The sequence below is a fragment of the Lepidochelys kempii genome, chromosome 11 (genome assembly GCF_965140285.1).
Source record: "Lepidochelys kempii isolate rLepKem1 chromosome 11, rLepKem1.hap1, whole genome shotgun sequence".
NCBI lineage: Eukaryota > Metazoa > Chordata > Testudines > Cheloniidae > Lepidochelys > Lepidochelys kempii.
The window spans coordinates 59,244,365-59,258,275 of NC_136390.1; the positions used below are offsets into that span (position 1 = coordinate 59,244,365).

A 13,911-nucleotide genomic window follows, 5' to 3' on the forward strand; every position below is an offset into this window, starting at 1 on the left:
CACAAATCCTTAATGTCCTCGTTATCAAGACTCTATACCAAGTTTCAATGTTGAAACTTTATCCATTTTTGACACAGCCCTGTTCACATGCATTTTTATAATTTTTTGAGCAGGAATCATAATGGCCCAAGAGGTGAATATTTCAGAAAGGTAAGAACATGTGAAAAAGAGTGTCACAACAAAGTGTTTTGCAGCCTTAGCCAACTTTTGGCAGCCTTAGCTAAAAGTTTTCCTTTCAGCAAATTTACTATATTATATCTACTTGAGATGGCAAAACAACTCCAGTTTTTCTATTCTGTCCTTTCTTCTAGCGAAATCATCCTCCTGTGTGTCTAGACAATGTTTCTGGCATTACACTTTCTCTATTAGTTCACACCCCAGTAATTCTTGTATCTTCTAGGGGCTGTCTGTTCTTTTCAAATGCCCTTAATAAGGGCTTTAAATCAAGGTCTGTGCCCCAGTTCACTTTGCCCGACCTTTTTTACTGTTTCATTGTCTTGCTTTCCTGTACAATTTGTGATGCTAGGACGCAGCTGTGTGTCATGAAGTAATAGCACAGAGTGGCTCTGGGATTTGGGGAGGCGAGGGGGAGAGAGAAGATTTTGGAGTTTTTTGAAGTGCAAAAATAGATTCATATTCTTTAATGTCCTTCACAGAATTTATTTCACACCACTCATCTTGGCAGTCTTTCAAAATCCCCCTGCTCTCAAAGGCAGAAAACCCATGAGAGACTGCTGTTGCGCATCTTGTGGACTTGTCCATCGCCAGCTAATTTTTGGAAAGATGTGGTTGATTACACATGTAAAGATTCCACTAAAAATGAGCACTTGTTTGTTCTATGTATTCAGAGAGACCATTCTGAACAAATACAGATGTGGAGACATAGTACTACTACTTTTAAACAACTATGAGGCAACACTTCCATTTAAGATAGCTGCAAAAAAGTCTCCTACTTTGACATGTTTATTAATGTTGAGTAGGCAACACAAGTTCGATAGCTATGTTAGATTTGTTGATTATAATCTCTCTGCTTTCATACTTTTTGCATATTTTACTTTTGCCTTTTTGCCACATCTGTCACCCACCAATTAGGGCATACATTTTAAATGTCTGGCTGTAACTAGTATATCTATAACCGTACTTTGACCACTGGTGTTCTAGTCAGTAGTCTGCTTCATTTCAATAATTAAAATGGAGAAATAAGATTCTAACCTCACAGATGACATCTTATTCTCTTACTGCAAAAGGATTAATAGATGCCATAGATAGGATTTTATTTTCCATTACAGTCATCGGAGCACATACATGCTATATTCATGCACATTTACTAACGGCAAAACTTGCAGGGATTTTAGAAAATTGCAAGAATTGACAAATTTCAATTAACAGATAAAAGATGAGCATCTCCAATGTACAGGAGCCTAGGAAAAATAAACATGAAGTACATTGCTAAGGGAGAATGCCTCAAGACTCCACAGAAGCAGCAATAAAATGATAATTACTGCTAAAACACTTGCAAAAAATAGGCAGAATAGGAAAATATTGTATTTGCTCTGTTGAAGGTGTATCTGAAAAATGTCACAAAGCTGATGAGTTTCTTCAACCGAAATTATCACTAAATTCAAAGGGTCGTTTCCTGATTATTAATAGGAGAAAGTGAGTTGCTTACTGAGTGTCTGACCCTCCCCCCACACATACTTATGTCAGTGTCAAAATTCTTACTGGCTTCAATAGCAACAGGATTGCATCTCTGACTGCACAAAATTTACATGCAGCCACCTATGTCTGAACTGATAGCAAATTCTGAAATTATATTCCATTTAACCAAAAATCAGAGGCTTGACCTTAGACTGGGACAGAGAATAAGTCTGATTTTAAACCGTTGAGTAATTGCATCAGATAGCAGTCTCTGGCAAATTAGATTCATGATAGTGTGATCAGCAGAGAGAAAGGCTTGGCTAACCATCACACCCCCACAAACCTACTCAGGCCAAAAATGGCAAGGTTCAAGACAAACACTTCAGCATGACGACAAGGAGCAGTGCTCAAGAAGCTTTTCCACAGCAGTAGGTAGAGAACGGTTGGCAAGGATACCATGCCAAACAGGACATAACAGATCATTCAAAAGCTTTTGCGGTTTAGCTGAAAGCTTAATTCATTAGATCAACTATTAATATCCATTGAGACCCTCTTAACTAGTTTCTCCATACACATCTCAAAAAAATTCATTTTACTAAAGGATTAGACCAGGGGTCTCAAATATGCAGCCCGCATGCAGCCCACTGAGTTATTTCCTGCGGCCCCCCATAGTCCCCCGACTCCACCGGCAGCCAAGCTCCCCTCCCTCCCCGCTCCCCCTCCTGTCCCCCTGCAGCTGTTTGGCGGTGCTTAGGACTTTCCAGGGGGGATGGAGGGGGGGGCAGAACAGAAATGCAGCGCGCTCAGGGGAGGAAGCAGAGAAGGGGCAGCGCCGGGGCGGGGATTTGGGGAAGAGGATGGAATAGGGGCGGGGAAGAGGTGGGAAGAGATGGGGCAGGGGTGGGGCCTCATGGAAGGTGTGGAGTGGGGGGGGGAGGTTTTGTATCTTTGTATGAAAAGATTTCAGTGATGTTGCCCTCAGGCCATTGTACTAGTCCTCATGTGGCACTCGTGGTGACTTGAGTTTGAGATCCCTGGATTAGACGCTTGCTCCATTAAGTCCCAGTACTCTCTCTATGGCTTGGTCTACACTACAGAGTTAGGTCGATGTAAGGCTCATAGCTTGGGCTGTCACCCCAGGGCGGATGGGGGGCACCAGCTGTGAGCACCACGCAGCTCTCAGTACCCCACAATGCCCGACTTTAGTCAGTGCAAGCGCTCCAGGTGAGGACGTGCACCACCAGCAGAAGGAGGGTAGCGTGGACACCAACTGCCAACTGAATTACTGCTGTGGCTGTAAGTCAACCTAAATTAAGTCTACCTAATTTTGTAGTGTAGACAACCCGTTACAGAGGACTATCCAATGGTTCGGGAGGAAAAAAAATCGTAGTATATTTAGGTTTCAGAGTAGCAGCCATGTTAGTCTGTATCTGCAAAAAGAAAAGGAGTACTTATGACACCTTAGAGACTAACAAATTTATTTGAGCATAAGCTTTCATGAGCTACAGCTCACTTCATCAGACGCGTGCAGTGGAAAATACAGTGGGGAGATTTGATATACACAGACAACATCAAACAATGGGTGTTACCATACACACTATAATGAGAGTGATCAGGTAAGGTGAGCTATTACCAGCAGGAGAGAAAAAAAACCTTTTGTAGTGATAATCAAGGTGGGCCATTTCCAGCAGTTGACAAGAACGTGTGAGGACCAGTGTGGGGGAGGGGGAGAATAAACATGGGGAAATAGTTTTACTTTGTGTAATGACACATCCACTCCCAGTCTTTATTCAAGCCTAAGTTAATGGTGTCCAGTTTGCAAATTAATTCCAATTCAGCAGTCTCTCATTGGAGTCTGTTTTTCAAGTTTTTTTGGTTAAAGAATTGCCAATTTTAGGTCTGTCATCTAGTGACCAGAGAGATTCAAGTCTTCTCCGACTAGTTTTTGAATGTTATAATTTTAACGTCTGATTTGTGTCCATTTATTCTTTTACGTAGAGACTGTCCGGTTTGGCCAATGTACATGGCAGAGGGGCATTGTTGGCACATATCACATTGGTAGATGTGCAGGTGAACGAGCCTCTGATAGTGTGGCTGATGTGATTAGACTCTATGATGGTGTCCCCTGAATAGATATGTGGACACAGTTGGCAACGGGCTTTGTTGCAAGGATAGGTTCCTGGGTTAGTGTTTTTGTTGTGTGATGTGTAGTTGCTGGTGAGTATTTGCTTCAGGTTTGGGGGGCTGTCTGTAAGCAAGGACTGGCCTGTCTCCCAAGACCTGTGAGAGTGATGGGTCGTCCTTCAGAATAAGTTGTAGATCCTTGATGATGCGTTGGAGAGGTTTTAGTTGGGGGCTGAAGGTGATGGCTAGTGGCGTTCTGTTATTTTCTTTGTTGGGCCTGTCCTGTAGTAGGTGACTTCTGGGTACCCTTCTGGCTCTGTCAATCTCTTTCTTCACTTCAGCAGGTGGGTATTGTAGTTGTAAGAACACTTGATAGAGATCTTGTAGGTGTTTGTCTCCATCTGAGGGGTTGAAGTATATGCGGTTATATTGTAGAGGTTGGCTGTAGACAATGGATCGTGTGATGTGGTCTGGATGGAAGCTGGAAGCATGTAGGTAAGTATAGCGGTCAGTAGGTTTCCAGTCTAGGGTGGTGTTTATGTGATCATCGCTTATTAGCACTGTAGCGTCCAGGAAGTGGATCTCTTGTGTGGAGTTAACTGCACATTGCCTAATATGATAGAGACAGGGAAAAATCCCTTGTAGCCCTTGAGGTAACAGCATAATGCTCAATTACTAAATATTAGCCAACTATACCCACAAATATTAACATTGATCAAAGTTATCTGAACCCTAACCTGATTTGGAATTTGTATGCCACAAAGGTATTGAGACAATCTGGGATTTCATTCTACTTCGTAACGAGTTTCACTGTATCCAAATTCACCACAAGAAGATTTCACTCTCTAGCTTTAAATTCAGTACACAAAAGGTAAATTTACAAAATGGTATGAATACAGTTAAGTGTACAAATACTAATAATTGGATTTACTGGTGTAACTTCAACCACCCTTCTGAAAATATAAAGTTAGTTCAACTAGACATGCTCTGGAAAGTTCAAACTAGATTGTCATGATAATACAAATACTACTAAGATCTTAATATCCGATTCCAACTGAAAAAGAAAATAAATGGGCAGTACCTTAAATTTTTTTATACTAACTGTAACTTTTTTATAATAACTGTAAAAGTCAACTAGGTAAAAACCATACCAGATTTGTGGCTAATCTGACAACCTGAGCCCCACAAGAAAAAACAAACAAGAAAATATATTAGCACACTCAAAGAGCATAAAGTCCAGTTCGAGGAGCAATTCCTGGAACACAAGGTACGTCCACTTGATCATTCCATTGGTAACCAAATTAGGATAGATTTTGTTTATCACAAATGTGTATTATTAAAAGATAGTCAAAAATTATTTTTGTTCAGCTAGCACAACTAATGATACTTGTGCAAAAACCAGCTTCACCAGGTAACTCCACGCTCCCACTCTTCTGTGGAACAAATTTAAAGCTTGGTGTTTATGAACCAACAAAAAGATCTAAACATTCAAAGTCAAACAGGGTAATTAAAACAAAATAAGAACATAAAAACGGCCATACTGTTTCAGACCAAAGGTCCATCTAGCCCAGTATTCTGTCTTCCAACAGTGGCATGTGACAGGTGACCCAGAGGGAATGAACAGAACAGGTACTCATCAATTGATCCATCCCCAGCTTATGGCAAACAGAGGCTAGGGACATCATCCTGCCCAATAGCCACCGATGGACCTATTCTCTTATCTAGTTCTTTTTTGAGCTCTGTTATAGTCTTGGCCTTCACAACATCCTCTGGCAAGGAGTTCCACAGGTTGACTGTGCGTGAAAAAATGCTCCCTTTTGTTTGTTTTAAATCTGTTGCCTATTAATTTCATTTGGTAACCCCTAGTTCTTGTGTTATGAGGAGTACATAACACTTCCTTATTTATTTTCTCCACACCAGACATGATTTTACAGACCTCTATCATATTCCCCCTCAGTCGTCTCTTTTCCGAGCTGAAAAGTCCCAGTCTTATTAATCTCTCCTCATATGGAAGCCGTTCCATACCCCTAATCATTTTTGTTGCCCTTTTCTGAACCTTTTCTAATGCCGATATATCTTTTTTGAGATGGGATGACCACATCTGCACAAAGTATTCAAGATGTGAGTGTACCATGGATTTATAGAGAGGCAATATGATATTTTCTGTCTTATTATCTATCCCTTTCTTAATGATTCTCAACATTCTGTTAGCTTTTTTTAATGACACTGCACATTGACTGGACATTTTCAGAGAACTATCCACACTAACTCCAAAATCTCTTTCTTGAATGTTAATAGCTAATTGAGACCCCATCATTTTATATGTATAGTTGGGATTATGTTTTCCAGTGTGCATTATCTTGCATTTATCAACATTGAATTTCATCTGCCATTTTGTTTCCCAGTCACCCAGTTTTGTGAGATCCTTTTGTGGCTCTTTGTGGTCTGATTTGGACTCAACTATCTTGAGTAGTTTTGTATCATCTGCAAATTTTGCCACCTCACAGTTTACCCCTTTTTCCAGAACATTTATGAATATATTGAATAGGACTTGCCATCTTTTCCCAGCATCAGCAAACAGTTGGCATGCGGAGAAGTTGAGGGATCAAAGCAGATGAGACAAGAAGTCGTGGCAGGTACACGGATATAAACAGAGGTAGAAGGTGGCAGTCATGGTAATAGCAGTTGTTTTGCTGACACAGACAAATCAGGAAGCATGCATGGAGGTTCCAATCTAACAGCGATAAACGTTGCTGTCACCGAATACTCATTAAATTAAACAGTGCAGAAACAACTGATGAATGCTTAACTAAAAACACTGGCTCAATCTATTCATTCCTAAATTCACATTATATACTTTCAAAATTCCTTTTAATCTTTGCTGCACTCTATTTTAGTCTAAGTAACAAGGAGCAGACATGACAGCATTTAAAGAGCTTGATGGTTTCAAAGATTTTTATAAACGGTTATCTATGGAAGTACAAATCAAGAACTTGACAATAAAAGCATTATAAACTTCCACAACTCACCCACCATACTGAAACAGGTCAGTTACCATCAAACAGTGATTATAGTTTGGTCAACATCTTAAGGATCGAACACAATAGCAATAATTAAGTATTTAAAAGAAACCTGCTACAGCCCAAGAATTTTGAACAAAACTGATTCCTAGCTATTATGAAACAAGAATAAAAAGCTGAAAAAGCAGAGGAAACTGGTCATTTTCTACTGTACATCTAAATTCCTCCTGCTCCCCTTTGACCAGCTTCTGGACCAACAGAATAATAGTCTAAAAAGGTAAAATTGTTAACTTTTCCAGTTACAACTAGGGTGACCAGATGAAATGCACAAAATATCGGGACACATGGGGGAAGCAAAAAAAAAAAAAAGCCAGAGCAGCCAAAGCCGCAATATCGGGACAAATGGCATCCCAACCGTGCATCGGTCGGGACACGAGACAAAGAACTAAAAATTGGGACAGTCCCGATTTTATCGCGACCTCTGGTCACCCTAGTTACAACCAATGGAAGGATTCAGGCTTTTATGATGCTGGTGCTTTGTCAATCTTCCTTACAATTTCTACACTGAGGGACACATTATTTTGTTTAAAAGACTCACTAATTTAAAATCATACCTGGTATAACTCCAGTGAAGTACACGGAGTGTCACCAAGGATTCATTTATCCCGTTGTTGTTCCTAGAGAAGTTTTATTATAACATTAGAGTTTGGAGAAACATTTTTCTCCCATAACAAAATAAATGCTATACTTGGAAACTGCTTGTACTACTACTGTTCTACAACAACAAACATATGTCAGGGCTATGGCACAAAAAGCATTTATTATTGATACCTGCTGAATATTACTTTCAGGTACTTTCAGCAAGGCAGTATATATCTAGTGGTTAGAACAGGAGCTTGGAGACCTAGTGTGAAATGCCGATACCAATGAAATCAATGGTAAAAACAATCATTGACTTCAATGGAGCCAAGATTTCACCCCTCATTTCTATTGCCCTCGTTTCTATTGCCCAATGTGTGACCTTGAAACACTTAGTACCTCATATCCGAATTCTTAATCTGTAAGATTGGGATATACTTACTATATACTTTTATAAAGTGCTTTGAGATCCTTAGCTGATTAAGTACAAGATACTGTATTATTACCACTAGAACCACAGCACATTTAACACAAGTAAAGAACAGTACCTGTCACTCTCCATGTTTCAACACAAGAATCCTCAGATGCACTCAAACATCTGGGTAGAGGCCTTCTTTATCCTACTCATTCAATTTGTGATAAGAAACTGCACAAAAAAGAATCACTATTAGCATCAACCAACTAATCTACTTTAAAATAGAGTTATGAATCCTAGCTGCAATATACAGTTCCTTGCACAGACTCTCTCCGAGAGGAAGGAATGACTTGCCACACAAACCAACATACAAATAAAACATTCCAAAGGAAACTCCAAGCTAAAAAGACACACACACAGTAATACAGTTAACATAACCTTTGAAGTAGTGCAAGTATATATTATTAGCGTCCACTACCCTTTGCCCCATGGCATAAACACAGATCCTTCTCCTGTAATTAAAACAATTGATTGTGAACACTGCAAACATCTGACATATGAGTAGCTCAATGCTTTTTCATTTCATTCCCTGCAGGAATAACTCACTTTAGGTCAGGCATCTGCACAAACTCATGGTTCCCAAAATTAGAGATGTACCACCCAAGGGACTGGAAACCCATGACTCCCAATATAGATTGTATACACAGATCTTGAAGAGCAAGATTTTTGTGTTTCTTAATGTCCTGCTGCTCACCAGAATAGAGCAGACAGATCGTAGAGATGCAGTGACATGCACATACCTGGTCATGTAAAGACCCACACATCAAAACAAAGTTGGCTGGTAGGCTAAATTTAGGTCTGCTAGCCTTAATATTATTTTAATAACTAATTAAAAAGGGACTCTAATACCTTTTCCAATTTAGTTAGAAAACCTTTTCCCTGAACAAGATGCAGTAAGCTAATATTGCATTGAATCTGTATCTAAGTATCCATTTGAGATACACAGTCTCATCTTGATACACAGGAGTTATACAAGTATATTCCCAGAATCAAGTATTTTTAAATTACTGGCTAGCCCACGTATGTCATTTGACAGGAGAGACCAAGGATTCAAAGCAAATAAGGAGAGGCTGATCTCAAAATTCAAATCTCATCATGTCAGTATCTCAACATGGAGATTTGTGTTTAGCCAAATATAAAATCAATTAATTTTAAACATGTCAGTTGATATCTAATTAATTCTTGATTAGCCATTTTGCGTATACCAATTATTAGAAAAAAGAATATTATACATAGGTTTTTCTTTAATACACATAGGATGTCCTCCTCCAAAGCTCTAAAAGGTGGCAAATCCCAATTTTTTAAAACACTTTGCAATTCCTTCTCTGAAAACCTCCCACCTTGGCTTTTACTAAATCTAAGATAGTATCAAAACTCAAAGCCGAGTATTTTGCTCATTTCTAAGTGTGTCTCCTACTTTGGTAGCACACACTGAGACATTTGGTGACTTATCCGTTCCAACCCTCACCCACATTTGTTTGGAAGAACTCCTCCCACTTTCTTCCAGTTATTTCAACTAATTGTCATGAGTCTCCATATATTGCTGCAGTGTTAGTTATGCATCTATAACATATGACTAAATTATACCAGTATAACTGATATCACCCATACAAGAACAGTCCTCTGTATTTAAAGATACTTAACATTTAATTAGCAGGTCAAAGTCCAAAAAAGCTGTAAGAAATTATATTTGATACATTTTCACCATTAAAAAATAATCAATCTTAAACTTATGATAAGTTAACCTAAGATATTTCCATCACAAAATCTGCTTTTTTTAAGTCCACGAAAATCCAGTGGATTCTCACCCGGGGCAATTAGAAAGCTTTCCTGAGTAAATGCCATCAACTTCTGCAGAATTTTTATTTTAATAAACAGAAACCTAGTTTTAAAAAATAATAGTTTTGAAGATAACCTTCCAAATATGAACCTATTTTTCAGCCATAGAATTTGGCATTTTCCAAGAAGCCACAGAATTCAGGATTTTTGCAACAGCATTCACCATTTTGCAGCAGCCAATCACCTGACATTTTGTTTTCTGTATCCCTGCTCTGCTAGGACAGGTTTGCAGCTGCCAAAAGGGGAGTACCGGATTACAGTGTGAGCTCCCTGCATTGTTCTATGGACTCAGGTAGCAAGGAGTCAGGGAACCAGACCTGGAGGGCACCTTGCAGCCAGAGAACGAGGGGAACTAGAAGCATAAGTGGCAAGCTGGGCTGCCTGGAGACTAGAGCAGCAAGGACCAGGGAAAGGGATTACTGAAATTAAAAAAATTCCTACTTTCATGGTAAACGGGTGGGGGAGGGGGGGATGCAGTTCTGTGCCAGTGAGTCAACTCAGACCGGGGGGGGGGGGGGGGGGAAATCCCTTAGTGAAAATAATTGTTGGTGAATTTTACATCTATTAGTATTTTCAAATGTGACCCAGAGGTTTTGTGGGAGGGCTAAGTTACCAATGAAGGATATTTCATAGCAGGAGAATAAACTGACATTGAGGGGGAATTCAGTTCAAGCATTGTGCAGAGTACAATTACATTATATTAGATGGGCAGAAAGCAAAGAATGTGATATTGTATTTGAGTTTGAAAGCAGCCGCATCATTTGTTGGGTAATTATATCCTTCTAGCTGCGTATTTATTATTGTTCATATAGTACCATAGCTGTACACAAGAGTTTAGAACAGTATGTACCAAAGAAAGTATTTCCAGTATACCATCTCTGTCTTCTCTGTCTGCTCCCACTGATCAGAAAAAAGAAACCTTGCACTCAAACACATTAGGTCTGACACAAGAACCCACAGCTGGCAGAAGAATGCTAATTGCAGCATAAGAAGTTCTCTTACAAGAGGTTAACTTTTTGCTGTGGTAGATAAACCAAAGCACCTCTTATAAGAATGTAGAAAGTTTATGAACTCTCTATGATTATTGTGCCTGGGCTCTGCTCAAGGTTTGTACATTTTCTGCTCCATAATCTGCTACTACAGCTTTATTCAGGTAAGAATTTCATATGGTATGGTTGTGCTGGATAACAACATTCTACTTATATAAAAGTGCTGTTCTACCGCACAGAACCTTACATTTCAAGTCTAGAAACCAAGCCAGGATTCCATTAATAAGAAAAATGCTTAAGTATATTTTGCCAAGTATCAGAGGGGTAGCCGTGTTAGTCTGTATCCACAAAAACAATGAAGAGTCCGGTGGCACCTTAAAGACTAACAGATTTATTTGGGCATAAGCTTTCATTGCATCTGAAGAAGTGGGGATTTTTACCCACGAAAGCTTATCCCCAAATAAATCTGTTAGTTTTTACAGTGCCACTGGACTCCTCGTTGTTTAAGGATATTTTGATATCACTAGTGTTCTCTCTCATTCCAATCTCTCTGCCAACATAAACAATGGCTTTATATTAAAAACTGCTAAACTGTTTTTCAAGTTCAAAATCCTGGTTATACATGTTCTTCTACCTTTATAACAGATAAAATGGTTATTTGGAGAATAAGTGTATTGTTTTCAGAAAATGATCATCACTACTTTATAGCTATTTCTAGAGCATACAAGAAACACTTGAACAGTTCAATTTCATACAATTTAGGAGTTAATATTTCTTTAAGCACACAGAACCCCATGAGTGCAGAATCAAAAAAGTTCCAAGAAATCAGAAGCTCATCATAACTTTCCCCTCAAAGGGAAGATTAAAAACCAAGGCTGGAATACAACCTGTTTAAAGATCACCTGCAAATTTCCCTCCTTGAGGGAAACAACAATCCTCAGCAGTAATGAACCTGAGGCAAGTCCCCAACAACATTCACTTGCTACAATAGGAAGGGAAGTATTTCACAGGTAGAGATAAATGAACCTCTCCTTATGTATTCAAAACCTTCACTTTCCAAGCTATGAAAAACCCAACCAAAGAAAGCAAACATGTTTGCCTCCCCCTGCTCTGACACTGCATCCACAGAACAAAAGAGGCAGCCCTGGATCTTGCAGATTTTATCTCACAGTGAAAAATATTAATCTCTGAAACCAGGTAGAGACTGTCTAGATTAATCCGTTGGCTTTCTACCTGGAACAGTTTCACTATTAACATGATGATAATGGCATTCCTACTAAAACTCCAGTCTTCACTCTCTACTTGAGCACCTTAATAACACAAGCAAAATTTGAAATCCCAAAATAAATAAAATATTTACATACTAATAGAAGATTCTACTAAGTAAACCCATTTTAAAATTGGTCAATATCATACTACAAACCCAGGCTTATGCCCATACAAAGCAAAATGTGGTAAATAATTTCAATGTGTACACTGCCACAAGAAATGGCATTATAGCAAAATCTACAATTTAGTAATGATTACACTGCTTACCAGTTACTTCTTAGATTAGAACAAAAAGCAAGGACTACACACTCAATCATGAAGGGAAAAACAATTTGCACTAACCAGGTGAAAATGTAATTAACTCTTAAAAATGGCACACAAAGGTTGCCATTATGAGTCTTCTTACTATAGTACCTGTTAATCGTTCTCTTCACACATTCCCTAGTGGCAATCAGCTAAGGGAATAAAACAGTAATTACATTAGAGAATCTCTGCCCCAAGAAATGCCAAACTTCCACTTACCTTTTACTGTACATTCCAGAATTTCACGTTTCCCAACTCTTCCTGAGAAAACAAATATTTGATGGTATACTGAGACCCAGTAATCCAATCACTTAAGAAAAACCTGTTCTCTCTCTAGATTTGAGTATCAGCACAATTACCATACGTGTGTATAGTGTGTGCATTAAGAGGGTATCTCCATAGAGATCTGTATGGCGCAGACCTCCTTCCGACTCTGTATCGCTCTTTCTGTAGGAGATTGTCAGTGTGTATGTGAGCATAACAGAGAGGTTACATAACCCGTAGATACAGAAATGTCTCTATCAATCGGCATGTGTACTTATCCTGCCAAATTCCATTCTTTTCTCGCAACTATTGCTGCATGCCTTGGGAGCAGGGTTCCTGAGCTAGATCCCGGTCTCTTTTGGGGACTGTAATGTCAGTAAGTGAGAGCTCCAGAGGAGAAAAGTGTCTGTAATGAGGAAGGTTTCTGAGTGCCCATGGGGAAGGGTCTACACAGAAGGGGAGTGAAAAGGGGTCCCCGAGTGCCAGGGGAACGGGTCTACGAGGGGTAGAGGAAGGGGTCCCCGAGTGCCAGGGGAACGGGTCTACGAGGGGTAGAGGAAGGGGTCCCCGAGTGCCAGGGGAACGGGTCTACGAGGGGTAGAGGAAGGGGTCCCCGAGTGCCATGGGGAGGGGTCTACGCGGGGTAGAGGAAGGGGTCCCCGAGTGCCATGGGGAGGGGTCTATGAGAGAGGGAGGCGGGCAGGGGTCCCCAAGTGCCATGGGGAGGGGTCCCCGGGTGGCAGGGGAAGGGGTCCATGCGGGGTAGAGGAAGGGGTCCCCGGGTGGCAGGGGAAGGGGTCCATGCGGGGTAGAGGAAGGGGTCCCCGGGTGGCAGGGGAAGGGGTCCATGCGGGGTAGAGGAAGGGGTCCCCGGGTGGCAGGGGAAGGGGTCCATGCGGGGTAGAGGAAGGGGTCCCCGGGTGGCAGGGGAAGGGGTCCATGCGGGGTAGAGGAAGGGGTCCCCGGGTGGCAGGGGAACGGGTCTATGAGAGAGGAAGGCGGGCGGGGTCCCCGGGTGCCAGGAGACGGGGTCTATGTGGGGCAGGGGTCCCCGAGGAGGGGTCTACGCGGGTGGCGGTCCCGAGTGCCGTGGCAGGTGCCAGCACGGGGGCCCCGCAGCCCGCGGGGTGCCGGTGTCTGAGCCGCTCTCGCACCTGTGCGGACAACGGGGCCCAGGCTGTCCCGCGAGCAGAGGGGCCCGCCCGTGCCCAGCACCGCCTGCGGGAGGGTCCGGGTCTGACCTTCTGCCGGCCGCGCCCCACGGCTACAGCGAGCAGCGGCGGCGGCGCCCCCTCTCCCTGCCCGCTGCCCCCGGTACCTGCCGCCCCCTCCCTGCCTCCTCTGCGGCCAG

At 41.3% G+C, this 13,911-nt stretch overlaps 1 protein-coding gene across 16 annotated transcripts in view; it reads right to left on the reverse strand.

Moving 5' to 3' along the window:
* HYCC2 (hyccin PI4KA lipid kinase complex subunit 2) overlaps window positions 1–13,911 on the reverse strand; it is a 98,165-nt gene that overhangs the window by 83,204 nt on the left and 1,050 nt on the right. For 4 of the 16 annotated variants that reach the window (XM_078848016.1, XM_078848014.1, XM_078848013.1 and 1 more), the window contains exons 2-4: window positions 12,516–12,557; window positions 7,970–8,067; window positions 7,397–7,459 (exon numbers count right to left, since the gene is read on the reverse strand). The exons of 1 other annotated variant lie outside the window; for it this stretch is intronic. The gene's annotated coding sequence lies outside the window, so the exon portion shown is untranslated. 11 more of the 16 variants (XM_073306362.2, XM_073306360.2, XM_073306358.2 and 8 more) reach the window with 6 other exon arrangements.